The sequence below is a fragment of the Xiphophorus hellerii genome, chromosome 16 (genome assembly GCF_003331165.1).
Source record: "Xiphophorus hellerii strain 12219 chromosome 16, Xiphophorus_hellerii-4.1, whole genome shotgun sequence".
NCBI classification, from domain to species: Eukaryota; Metazoa; Chordata; class Actinopteri; order Cyprinodontiformes; family Poeciliidae; genus Xiphophorus; species Xiphophorus hellerii.
This window is the reverse complement of record NC_045687.1, coordinates 5,101,392-5,115,126: the sequence shown is the minus strand read 5'-3', so window position 1 is coordinate 5,115,126 and position 13,735 is coordinate 5,101,392. Positions and strand designations below refer to the sequence as shown.

General features: G+C 38.3%; 1 long non-coding RNA gene across 1 annotated transcript; it reads right to left on the bottom strand.

Annotated features, from left to right (window-relative positions):
- Positions 1-740: 740 nt before the first annotated feature.
- LOC116735093 (uncharacterized) lies at positions 741-12,113 on the bottom strand. Its single transcript, XR_004342328.1, has 3 exons — positions 12,104-12,113; positions 4,476-4,487; positions 741-790 (listed from the first exon to the last, which is right to left on the bottom strand). It is a non-coding gene; the product is annotated as an uncharacterized LOC116735093 (long non-coding RNA).
- Positions 12,114-13,735: the final 1,622 nt, after the last annotated feature.

Sequence of the window (13,735 nt, the reverse complement as noted above, 5' to 3'; positions counted from 1 at the left end):
TCATTATCATCTCTTAGAAGACATTAAATAATTAAAACCAGAGAAAACAGCGTGTTAAGTCGTAACATATTTCATGTGACATATAGAAATATAAAATATTTACCCTCCCCTGCTGCCTGCTGTTGAAGCTGCTTGGAATTTGTTTTCACAGGATTTTGACATTGACAGAAAAATTAAGGCTCAATTTATCTCCCAAAGTGAATAAAACATTTTATGAGCTGCAAAGTGCAAATAACAGAGTTTACAAATTAAATCTTTAAAAGTATTCACTGTACTTTAACTTTTTTCAGTTTGCACCATTGAAACAACACATTCCAATATATTTTACTGGGATGTTATGCAATGGAATAGACCAACAAAACATGTTGCATAATTGTGAAATGGAATGACTATGATGGACAGTTTTCAAATTCTTTTTACTAAAATGTTTTTTAAAAATGTGGCATGCCTTTGTATTCAGTGTAAAAACCTTCTGAAAAATATTCGTACCACCTTTGCACATCAGGTTGACATTTTTACATATTCTTCTTTCTTCTCTGTGTTGTTGCATTACATAAAATCAAAGTCGAATAATATTTACCTAGTGGATGTAATAGGACAAAATGTGGGAAAAGTTAAGGGTCTATGAATAGGCATTATACTGACCCTTTGCATCTACGTCACTGAATCATTCGAGGAGCCATGATGGACGTCGGACGGAAGTATTGAACAGAGCATCTGAAATTGTTTTCCAAAGTTGCTTTTGCCAGTTTATTCGTGGCTTCTACTTGTTCGAGTCGAGCTAATCTGTCTGTGAACGTAACACACCTGGCGGTGACTCATAGACGGCGGGATTTATACAAGTTGGCAACAGCTAGCTTAGAAACCGACCAGTACCTCCTCCCTCCTGACGTGTTGATCAAATTATGGACTTTGCCTGAATTCACACCACATGATTTATATCACTAGGTCATAAACAGCGTTTCCCTTCACACCGGAGCGGCATTAAAAAGAAGACGAGATGCTAACCAGTTTTTTTCCGTCCATGCTAGGCTACATGCCGGTGCGGCATTGTCTCCATGGTTACCAACGGTTAGGCACGTACCTTTTCCATAACGCAATATTTGATCTTTCTAATCACATATAACGTTAATCTTCTTACCTTGTAAAAGGTGTTTGCTGCAAATCCACGGTTACACCGAGGGCTGCGAGTCCTTATGGCTGACGGCTGCTGTATGTTTCCATTTTAAAAGTTATACAATAAAATTACAAGTTTGGTTTTCATCCGTGTCCGTTTCTGCAGCCGACCACGCATCATCCTGTGGCCATTTTTAGAGTGAAATCAACTGAATATAAGCGATATTAGGTTACAGATACCTGTTTTTAGTCTAGCTTTAAAGCAGCGCATGGGTTGTCCGTCATGGCGGAGTGGGCGGAGCTCTGGAGAGCGTGACGTCACGTGCTAAGGGCCAATAACTTGGGGTATTTTTATTTCAAAATCTGAGTAGGTGTGGGTATATGGCAATCAAACATTTTGTTTCCTGTCAACATTTCTGATACATAAATACAATTAAGGCTGTTAGAATCTAAATCCTCAATTAAGAACAGTTATTAAATATATATTTTTTACATTACTATGATTTTTTATTATTTTTAATGTTGAAACAAACCTATTTGACTTTTCCTAATCACTGCCTTAACAACATTTCTTGTATGTAATTAGACCTTCCAATCTAACCCTTTTGCAATTCCCAAAATTGCAAAGGGTTAGATTGCAAATAAAGTAAAATCACAACATATCTCTTTCCTTCATTGACTAAACCTCCTTTCTTTTGACGTTTTTGATGTCATTTACCAATATATCAGCGGGACAAAGTGCTCTTACATCACTCACATTAATCTGCTGGCCATAAATTAGTGCTGATCTTTTTGCTACATTGACAGCAGTCCTTGCTTTCTATGCTCCTCCTAACAAAACAGACTAACGCTTAGGGATGATTACTTTGAGATCAGTGAACAATCAGGCTTTGCTCATTAGCCTGCAAATCCCCACATTTAATGGACCGTTGGTCTCTGCAATAATACTGAGAGCAGTTCTGTTTTCCGTCCTTGCAAAGAGGATGCTGCAGCTACAGTGGCCACATGATTTCAGCTCTATGCCCCCTGAATACTGAATATCCAGTGGATACATGGAAAGAATTGATGTTATTGTCTGTGTGGTCACATATGGAACAGAAGAGTTTCCAATTAGTAAAAGAAACCGAGACAAGATGATAATACAGAGGAAGAGTGAGTGCTTTTTGAGCTGCAATGGGTAGACAAAGCCAACAAGTAGCTTCTTCTTTTTGCCATGGAGTATTCTCGGTGGGCTGCTACATCTGGACAGTTGGCGTGTGTGTGCGTGTGTGTGACATGGAGAAGAGAACTTGATGTGCCTGCAAACATACCTTAGAGCTGCAAAGACTCCTAGAAATCAGCTTTGAGATAAAGCTACACTGCAAAAACAAAATATTTTTTTGTCGAATTTCTGGTGCAAATATCTTAGCAAATTTGAAATAAGACAAAACTAACTTACAAGTAACTTTTTATCAGGATATAGAGGTTTGTTTTAAGTATATAATTCCTTAATATTGATGAAAAAGTGCTAGTTCCATTGGTAAATCTTTTAATTCATAACAAGACATCTTTAACATGGTATTAGTTAATTTGTCTGCCAATAGAGCAACTATTTTCTCATCAAATATTAAACCTTTAGACCTAAATTTCAAATCTCCACCTGGATATTTTTGCTTATTTTAATTGTACGCAGTACTTTAAATGTCCTGTGAGTAACTATATTTGCCCATTTCTCCATAACAACTGTAACTTTTAATATATAGCAAGTTATTTTCGCAACTTACCGTCTATTGAAAGAGCCCCTCTCAGATTAATTTCAATCCCTGCTACGACGGGAGTGAAATTACCGTAATAACCTGATATTGGCTGGAAAGTGCAACGTCTCCCCTTTCACAAACCGCTGGAATATTGCAGATAGCGCAATGTGTGGTGGAATTACGGTACTGCAAATTTGGCTGGATCGTCAGCTTTACATTCAGTCTGTAAGGATTAAGGAAGTATTTACTTAAAACAAGCCTCTATATCCTGCTGAAAAGTTACTACTTTTAAGTTAGTTTTTTTCTTATTTCAAGTGTACTAATATAACCAAATATATTTACACTAGAAACCAGACCAAAATTACTTGGTAAGAATTTGTGTTTTTGCAGTGCACAACACTCAAAATAATTTCAAAAGAGGTAAAAGGCCTAATCAAATCATGTATTGAATTCTCTATCCTTTAGTCTTACTGTCTCTTTTATTGTCTTGGTTACATCTAACCTTCTTTTGACCTTCTTGTTTGAAGAAATTACAAAGAAAATGAAGCATCTTAGATCAAGTAAGCTTTGTTCCGTCTCTCAACCTTTGCACTTCTATCTACTCCAGATTCTTATTTAATCTCTCTTCGATCCCCTCCATCTTTCTCATATATTTAGCTCTTCTCCTCTTCCCAACCCTCAATCGGCTATAATTATATACCTTGGTGAAGTAAATATTTCCGTGAAAAGGCTTTAGCATGTCGCTGTGACAGAAATACTGCATCTCAGCTCGTGCTGGAAGGTCTGTCATTAAACTTTGAACGGTTGACTTTCTCACAAAATGAACCCTGTTGACTTGCGCCACTGTGAAACTGACATTTAAGGCTCCGTAGACAAAGACTCAAAAGCAATTGAACGGATCATCGTGACATTTAGGCCGCACATTTGTCACAGCATAATTTATAGTCGAGTTTGAACCTTGGAGCTTTCACTCTACTTTCATGTTTTCTTTGTGAATTATTAATGTAACTTAGCAGCGGATTCATACTTTGGCTACATTTACACCTAAAATCCTTTTATTTTATTCTGTTGTGATTATTGATAAGTCGGCACTTGCAAGTGAGAAGGACAGTACTCACTTGTGTTAGCTTTGGAGAAGCTAGTGACTAGCATTAGGTTAACCATTGGATTGCCTATTAGCTCTGCTGTCCATTAGCATGTATAGGCTAGCTTTAACTTTGGATAGGCTAACAACTAGCATGCCTGGGCTGGTTACCCATTAGATTGCCTCTTCCCTCTGCTGTCCATTAGCACATATAAGCTAGCTATACCTTTGGATAGGCTAACAACTAGCATGCGTAGGGTGGTCACTCATTGGATTGCCCATTTGCTCTGCTGTCCATTAGCATAGTTACACTAGCATTAACCTTGGATAGGCTAACAACTAGCATGCCTGGGCTGGTTACCCATTGGATTGCCTCTTCCCTCTGCTGTCCATTAGCACATATAAGCTAGCTATACCTTTGGATAGATTAACAACTAGCATGGTGGTCACTCATTGAATTGCCAATTCCCTCTGCTGTCCATGCTTACGCTAGCTTGAGCTTTGGATGGGCTAACAACTAGCAAACTTGGGCTGGTCACCTTCTTTTTTCTCTAAGGAAAACTTTATCAATAAAAATGGTCTGTAAGCAACATACATTAGATCACAGGTGTCAAACTCCAGTCCTCAAGGGCCGGTGTCCTGCAACTTTTTGATGTGCCTTTGCTGCACCACACCTGAATAGAGTAATTAGGTTATTAGCAAGGTGCTGGAGAACTGATCTACACAAGGAGGAGGTAGTTTGGCCATTTCATTCCAGTGTTTTTGAGGACTGGCACATTTAAAAACTGCAGGACAGCGGCCTTTGAGGACTGGAGTTTGACACCCCTGCATTAGATGCATTGACAGATTTTCCTCTGGCAGAGTTAACAGTAATCCAGTGTGAAATCAAACATAAACATACTTCATATACACAGCATTATATATGAAGTTGCAGTATTCAAGTTGGCGATTCCACTTTACCTTTCACTACTTTGAGCATCTTTAATTCGCTCTAGTTTGAGAACTTCAGAGTCGTTATCAGATTTGTGAACACACCAATATGGTTCTTTACTGAACTCTCATTTTGAAGCTGTATATGTTAACAAAATGGGTCCTGGTAAAAACAACTACCAACGCCCCTTAAGAGGGAATTACTTAGCAAATGAGGTAAAGTTCGGTTGATATTTTTACTGGGAAAACAAAGGGAGGAGTTATCAGTTAATATACTGCATGGAAAAAATCCTCCATTATAGCCAGACCCATCTGGAGATTCTGTTGCTGATAGGCTCAATTTTCTTATCTGGCTAGATGACAATGTTTGAGTTAAAGTTCCTATAATATTTAGCTAACACTACAGGTTTATGCTTGTTAAGAAAATGCTTTTTCCTCCTAAATTGCCAATGGCCGTATACGTATCTAATGGCTGTGATGAGCTACTTCTTCTAACGAGTAAACTTGTACATCATTGCAATGAGAATGTAGAACAGTATTACCAACTGAAATACTGCTGATGGAGACATTTATAAAGGACCTGCTACTTAGAACTGAAAAAAAGGGCTGAGTACCTACAGTTAATCGATCTAAAAGTGTGGTCAGGTCATAAATGAACATTAAAAACCTGTCCCTGCATGAAGGGAAATAAAAAAAATGCCACACGTGCATTTTAGCTGACCATTTAGAGAACATCTAATAGATCTGACACATCTAATGGACAATTACCTCTACTGTATAAAACCACAGACCAACCACAGCGGCTTTTATTGTTCTGAAAAGTCATTGGCAATGCCGGATTTCACAACTCACTTGGCATGTGCATGCATTGTAAATAAAAAAGCTTTATTTTCCCACTAAAATATTTGTCTGACCAAGCTCTCTTTGCTGACTTTTTAATGAGAAATAAAGTGGTGATTAAACATCAGGATCCGTAATAACAGAGAGACGAGAGAGAAAAATGTTTCACCACTTCATGGAAATGGTTTTCTTAAAAGGAAAGACTCACACCCTCGAGTCTTTGGCGGAAACAAGACGTTAGACTCAGTGGACACCCACATAAGATCATGAACCCTGGAGCACCGGAGCAGAGGTGCAGTCATCAATCAGAAATGTGCAGTCATCAACACCATGAGGAAGAGGGAGTGTTGGGAGGCAGTGGGACTCTACGACCGTCCCTGAAACCTAGCAGTATATTTCCCTCGACCGACAGTATTTATAGCCTGTTACTTCTCCAAAAGTCGTAAGTGTCTTTGTCTGCTCCCCACATGCTGCTCTGCACAGACCTGGAGAGATCAGGTAACAGTAAGCGCTGCTTTGCGACAGATAATGAATGTTTCGAGGTACGGTGTAAAGAGGATAATACGGATTGTGAGTGCAGAAGTCTGAAAACTTGACACACATTGTGTCAAGTTAACTCCCAGATGAGGTCATCAATCAGTGCAACAGAGCAAGGCGGTCTGACAGCTGCTAATTCAGAGGGAGGAATGAAGGGATAGGTTAACAAAGAATAAGACTTGGTTGCGAGTCTAACTGAGCAGAAAGCGGAAGATTATTCTGTCTTTTCTAGTATTCTCTTTTTCCAGCTTTCTGCGTCTCATTTTCCGCTCCTCGCCTCTTACCTCTCTCAGTCTTTTCCTTTTCAGGCCTTATCAACACATCTGTCTGGTGAAGTTAGTGTTCCCATTCATTTTTTACACCATGTTTTCCCAAAGAGTCACTAGATCCCCAAAGAGCCCCGCTGGCTCAGTGTTTCTCTTCAGGCTTCCCTGAGAAAAATCTGTGTAACTAAAGCCCCCTGACTAACCACAACCCCATATTAACCTGCAGAGACTCTCTGGACGAAGCTGGTCAGACAAAAACCTGCGTTGTTACCGTCTGACAGCTAATGAGACGAGGACACGGTGCGGTGGGTTTCACTGGAGCATAGCTTCACATGAACAGGTTGATCTATAAATGAAATAAAATGAGCATATGTTCGAGTCACACTACCTTGTTAAAGTTTGTCACTTTGTGGGCTCTCTTAAACATAAACTATTTGTAACAGATGGAAAGTTAATACTTTCCAAACGGCCTTCAGGAAATCTGTTCAGTAAACTGCACTGCTTGAGTTTTTTTGATTTGCCATGTAGACATGTCCTTTCTGTGAGCAGCAGCCAGATGTCTGAGATATCAATGGAGATGTCGCTCATACCAACAACCTGATACTCAGTGTTTTCTGTAAATAGCAACAACAAACAAAAATAAATACTAGAACTGCAAGCAGTAATAACGAGTTTCTCGCCCCCCCCAGCGCGATCCCACCCGCGTGCACCTCCCCACGCACTTCCTGTTGGCCTCGGCATTGCCGGAGCTCTGCGTGCGTCGACCGAGTCGGCAATTTTTCAGGAAGTTTCTTTATAAATGTACTGTCCACCCAATGTGAGCCAGTGTCCTTTATTGATGATCACTGTCAGATAAACTGCATCTTGCATCACTTCCTTTAAGGAACATGCTTAATACAGAAAAGTGTGAACCTGAAAGAGAGACAACACCGAAAAATATTTAAAATAAACAAAATATTTATACTGTGGTCGATAGATACTTTAAAAAGAAACGATGGCTTATATCGTATCTTTTTACGATATTAAACTTGGATTTGCCCGTAGATAAAGTTAGACAAGTTCGGACATGTTGCTGGCCAAGATAAATGTAGATTTGAATAGAATGACTTCATCATGGTGGGAAAATGTTTGCCTTGAAATAAAAAAGTTATTTTTTTAAAATAAAAACAATAGGGATTCCTGCTTGCGTGGGCTTGGAACCCAAAAAATACAACCAAAATTAACACAGGAGAGTTTGAAAGGTATGAAGACATACCTCAAACCCAAGCAGTCACATCTAACTGCCAGATGAAAATAAAGTTACGAATCTTTCAGATTCAATTCGATTCCGATTATTAGGGTCATAATTCAATTAACCAATTTTTCTATTCAAACGTTCTTGAGATTCTGTTTAAATTATGTGAGTGATAAGAGGAAAGACATTGTAAACAAATATAGATTTGTGCTTCAAATTCTGTAACTTCAGTTACCGGTATTAGGTTAGCTTAGCTGCCTCGCACTTTCTTAAATAAAAAAATATCAAAATATAAAAATGGTGGCTGAGTGGCTGCATAATACGATACGTAGCATACCGGCAAAAAGGAGCGGCAAAGGCGTACAACTTAAACGCATTTTAAAATTCAGCACTTTGAATCGATTCCGGATTTCCAGGACTAGAAAACGTGTTTTTTTCTGCATGACTGGGAAACTTCGTAGATGCACGTGGAAAAGCTCTCGTGTTGGCCCACATGAATCCATTCACATTTTCGATTGAAGTGCTGCTGCACAACTGGATCAAGTTTTCATTTCTTCTCCCTTTTCTCTCGGATTTTGCTCCTTTCCCTCCTCCACAGCGCTTGTCTGGTTGGTGGCAGAAAAGCAGAACTGTTCTGCTGACCGGATGCTGACAGTAAACATAGAAAAACACCTTCAGTTTGTTTTATAACAAACCATTAAATTATACTGTTAAGCTGTGCAAAGAGAGTGCCATTAGAGTGGTCTTATTGCAGTAAAAGCTATGATGCGTGTGACCAAACAGCCGCTTGTTAGCTTTATGACTGGTGGTATGGGCAACAATCTAAAAATGTTAAACCGTATAACGCAGGCTTCGCAAACCACAGACATTTACTGCAAACAATGTCATGGAGGTTAGGTTAAACAAACTCTTGAGTGGGGTCATCCAAAACCAGAAAGAAATATTCCAAACTGGATCAGAGAAGAAGAAAACTAATCATCTATAAGGAGAATATGAAACTCCCTACAGAAAAGGCCACAGCCAAGATTAATACTTGAGATCCAGATGTTGTGAAGCAACAGCAAAAACAGTGAAACGACGCCAACAGTCATTCTGTGACCTTATCAGTGTCTCGCATTAATTTGGGGGACCCATTTTTCTTTACAGTGTTTGTAAAGGCCATTAAGGTTTGTGGGTGTTTGTTTATGCATCCTGAAGCTGACTTTTATTAAAACATTGACGGCGTTAGAACCATTTTTTTTTTTGTCAGCCACTCTTTTGTTAATTTGATGCTGTGTATGAGATTTCTTTTTTAAATTTCTGACCCAATTTTAATGATTAGTTATCAGTCAGACAAATGGTGTCACCTTTAGCTTCAGAATATTTTGGTAAACTTATGCTTGATTCAAGCATTGCAAGATCCACCGGCCCTGTAGCTAAAAATAAGTCCTTAACATTTAAAATGCTGAATGCAAAACATCTTAACATTGCACAAATGTTATTTCAGCCTTTTTTAACCTTTATTTTACCAAACAATATTTATTCATCTCACTCTGACTTGTAGTCTGCGATCTTACTCATGATTTTGCAGAACTTTGCACTGTTACAATTATAAAACAAACTTTTTTTTCCTTAATCTGAGGATTATTAAAGATGTGACAATGAGGCAAGATAGTCGCCAGAGCAACAACCCAAACGATGAGCAAAAGAAATGAGAAGTACGACGGACGCTTTACAGGTGATGTACATACCAAATTAGGTCCAGGTGTGAGAGAAAAGCAGAAGTTAAACTGATTGAAACTGAAGCCAAGAGCCACAACAGAGAAACCAAAGACGAGACATAAACAGAAGATGACATGAGGAACTAATAAATGAACACACAGATCTCACACACCACATCCACACAACATATTTCAGATTAAGACAACCCAGTTAAAGACAAGGACAATCGTAAAGTCATGTGCTTTTAAAAGATGAGATAAAAGATCACAGAAAGGGCAGATTAGGCCAAACGCTTAAGATAACTCAGGGTTTATGATTGTTGTTTACTTTTATCATAGCAAAGGTACCAGACATTGTGAAGAAGCTTTAAAGTTGTGCAAGAGAAAATGTTTGAATAATGCAAATCTAAACAAGAAAACTCATCCAAAGAATAAGCATGGGATTATTTTTGAAGGTCCTCAACCTTACTGGCTAACTTTTGAGTGAGTGGTCTGTAACTGCAGTAAGTATTTCACCAGCAAGTAAAAAGCTGTGCACTCCATTCTGCAGAGCATTTAGAGGTAATTTATATTCAGAGCAAACTTCAATAACATTATGTGCTAAGAGCACCGTAATGCCTCACTAATGCACAACATCCCTGTAACATTAACATGTCACTGTCTGGTTTTAAATACGCCTTTGTGGAGACGGGTGGCTTTAATGCACTAAAGAGTTGCGCTGCACAGTGAGAGCGGCAAGTCCAGGTTTTACAACGCTCCTCCACATGAAAAATGATGTGACTCATTTAGGAGCACGTCTGCTGAAAGACACGAGTTAATGCATCAGGCGGATCAAAAACAAAAGACCTGCGCTGCGGCCTGCGCCTCTGTCCAAGAGTTGACGTGTTGGTTATAAAGATCTCTCTCAGACGCATTGCTTCTTTAGGTAGTCCACCGTCTCCGTGGGCATAAATGCAAATAGTGCATTAATGAGTTTGGATGAAAGCACAAAGCTCTATTTCTATCGGTAATGAGCCCGTTGATAGCGAAGATAAGAGTGTTACTTAAGCAAACTGCACTCTGTGCCTGGCGTCACTCAGATGTTTGTATTAGTGTCGGGCTATAGTTAGCACTGAAAAGGTCGCAGAGGATTTGGTGTAATAAGTGTCATAAATTTTAACCGTCTAAAGTCCGACCACATGTGCAAACCAATAAAGTACGAGCTTCCCGACGTCTTTTTTTAATAACCGCCAATCTCAGCCGACCAGCATGTGTGGAACATATTTGGAAAACTCAGCGGTTTCAAAGGTTTTCGTCCTCACCGGATTTCTTTCTTCTGCAGGCAAAAAGTTTGATACGAGTATAGAGCCACAGAAAAATGTAAAGATTAACATTAAAAAGAAAGATCTTTAATCTTATCGTTTTAAATTTACGTTTATATAGCCCAAGGAGAAACTATTTATTTATTTGTTTATCTTTCAGTAACCATTACAACATCTTCAGATCAGATGCGAGAACAAAATTTTCAACAGAAAGCAAAAAAAAAAAAAATAATCCAAAGTTGGGACAAATTTGGTGATTAATTACACTGAGAAGAACAGTCTTTGCTTCACATAATCTTGTGCAACATACTTTATCCTTCCACTCAACTTTCCAGTGATATCTTTGGATAAGACTTAAATTATGTAGCTTACTGTAATTTTCCATGATATTGGAGGCCATAACTTGGCTTTTTTTTCTTTGTTATATTCCAATTTTCTGATAAAATGTCTTGTGGGTTTTTATTAACTGTACACTATAAATTATAATCAAAGTAAAGAGAAATAAATGTTGAAAATGTGTCACTTTGTGTGTGATGACTATTCTGTGTATAAATTCCTTTTTTATACTGAATTACTGAAATAGAATATAAATTTTCTGATTATATTTTAATTTATTTACAGGTTTCTGTCCACACTTTAGGACATATTTCAGACAATTAAGTATGTTAAATAGTTTTCTGTGAAATGTGTTTGGATTTGGACATTTCACTTTTTATAAGGCTTTTAACATTGTCTATAGTCAAATATTTCTCTAAAATATATAATTCTACATATTTTCCCCCTATTTCAACACCATTAATTATTTTATTTTTGCAATAATCTGATGGTATTTCATTGCCAAAACATTTCTTGCTAAAAAGTTTCTTGTAAGTTAGTTTTGTTTTATTTCAAGTGTACTGAGATATTTGCACTATAAACTTTACAAAAATACTTGGTAAGATTTTGTGTTTTTGCAGTGCAGTAATATTTGGATGTGAAATAGCCACTGAATGTGGCTCCAAAACAGGTTTTCATTCACTACTCTTACAAAACAAAAAGGAGAGTGTTTGTCATTAGTATTTAGTTATATTGTTGCATTAAGTAAAAGTGAAAAAAACTCTTTTGTTCAAAGGTAGAATGATCTAAACCTGCCTGGATGCAATTTCCAAGAGAAATAGTTTCCATTTAATAAAAAACTCAATCTGGTTGAAAACATTCACTGGATTAGATTAGCTTTGGGTCACTCAAAGCTTTTCCTAACCACAGTCCTTTCAACTGGTTTGGAGGTGGATTCCTGTTTTCACGGCATGTCAGAAAATGCCCGAATCTCACAAAGAACTTCGAAAACAAGAATTTACTAGGAAAGACGAAGAAGAAAACATGGCCAGCAGTTGTTGAGGGAATGTACAGATGTTGTTGTTCAATAAAAACTTTTACTTTTCCTCCACTGCCTCTTATTTTTTATGTTTCTTACTATTTACTCTTTGCTTAATCTTGAAAGAAAGAGAAATTTTCTTTTTGATGCAGGAGAGTCATCTCACATTAGCACAACATGCCCCCCAGCGACGAAAGGTCACACTCCTGTGAAACTTTACATTACACGTCTCGCCTGTGTTTAGATAGTTGGAACAACTGTGGATGTCTGGATGGACTGGCATGAGAAGAAAACCTCACAGCAGGTGTTTCAGCTCTGCTGGGGAAGACAGAAACTAAACCAAGTTAAGAGCTAACCACAGACGCCAAGTTACACCACAACTTCTCGCTCCCCGCAGGGCTGATCCTGAGGTCTTCCAGGCCTCGCTTTTAATATTGTTACTTCTAGAAAAATGTATTCGATTCCCTTAAACCTTTACCACTATGATGTTAAGTGACAAACCAACACAAAGCAGGACATGTCGAAGGAAAGGAATGTGGAGGACAGTGTAGTAACTCCAAGACCAAAAAGGCAACAAAAAAAGGTTTTTTTTCTTCACAAAGCAGCTCAAAAGTCAGAATCTCTAAACATGGATTCATAAGCCTTGCCACATTTAGGTCCTGAACTTTTCTGCCATAATTCAAGAGCTCACATTTTCAGTTTGAAAGCAGGATTTCAAGTCTTTTGTTCAAATATTTTTTCAGCTTCCTTTCAAATATTTACTGTGTTTTCTCAAACCTTTCTCCTCACACTCAAACCTTGTCTCTGCTCGGATCAAATCTCTGCTTACAAACTTCTCTGCTTGCTACAGAAAAGTACCGTCGCCTGGCAACCTCTCAGCCAATAGAATGAAAGTGTTACACCGGGTGCGTTTGTTTCCTTCTAGTGGGTGTGCCTGCATGGCCACTATCGATCAAATGGTACTTTCACTTTCCAAAAAAAGTGTTTCCATTGCATTTTTGCTAAATTATGTTTCTGTAACCCCGGACTCAGGAAATAATGTGAAATGATTTAGATGTTATGGACCAGTTGCTAGGTTCGGCAGGATTGCAACAGGACTTTAAGGTGAGTGTGAAATGAATTGGCTGGAGGCAGGAAGTGAGGAAAATATAGTTATTATTCTGTAGAAAAAGATCAAATATAGTTCAACAAACACATTTAGCAAGCACAATAACAATAACAAGCCAGCATATCAAAAGTTAAACCCCAGTTCTATTGAGCTCAATGTTTCATTTAGTCTTTTAGTCGTTCATCAAGTCAAATTTTTGAGTTCAGCTCCTTTTTTCGTCCAGCGATCTGGTTTGTTACAACTATGATTTTCACGCTTAAGAGAAGATGGAAGTTCTTCAATGTCCAATCCAGTAAAAGTAAAAATACCTGGCCAAGATGATGTATTGACAGACTCAGCAATGGACTCGGCAATGGACTCAGCAACAGACTCAGCAACGGACTCGGCAATGGACTCGGCAATGGACTCGGCAACAGACTCGGCAATGGACTCGGCAACAGACTCAGTGACATGGTTTCTCTGGGTTGCGCTCAAGATGTCTCAATTTCAGCACCATTTTTCCACAGCCTCCGTCTTACGTTCCCAAATT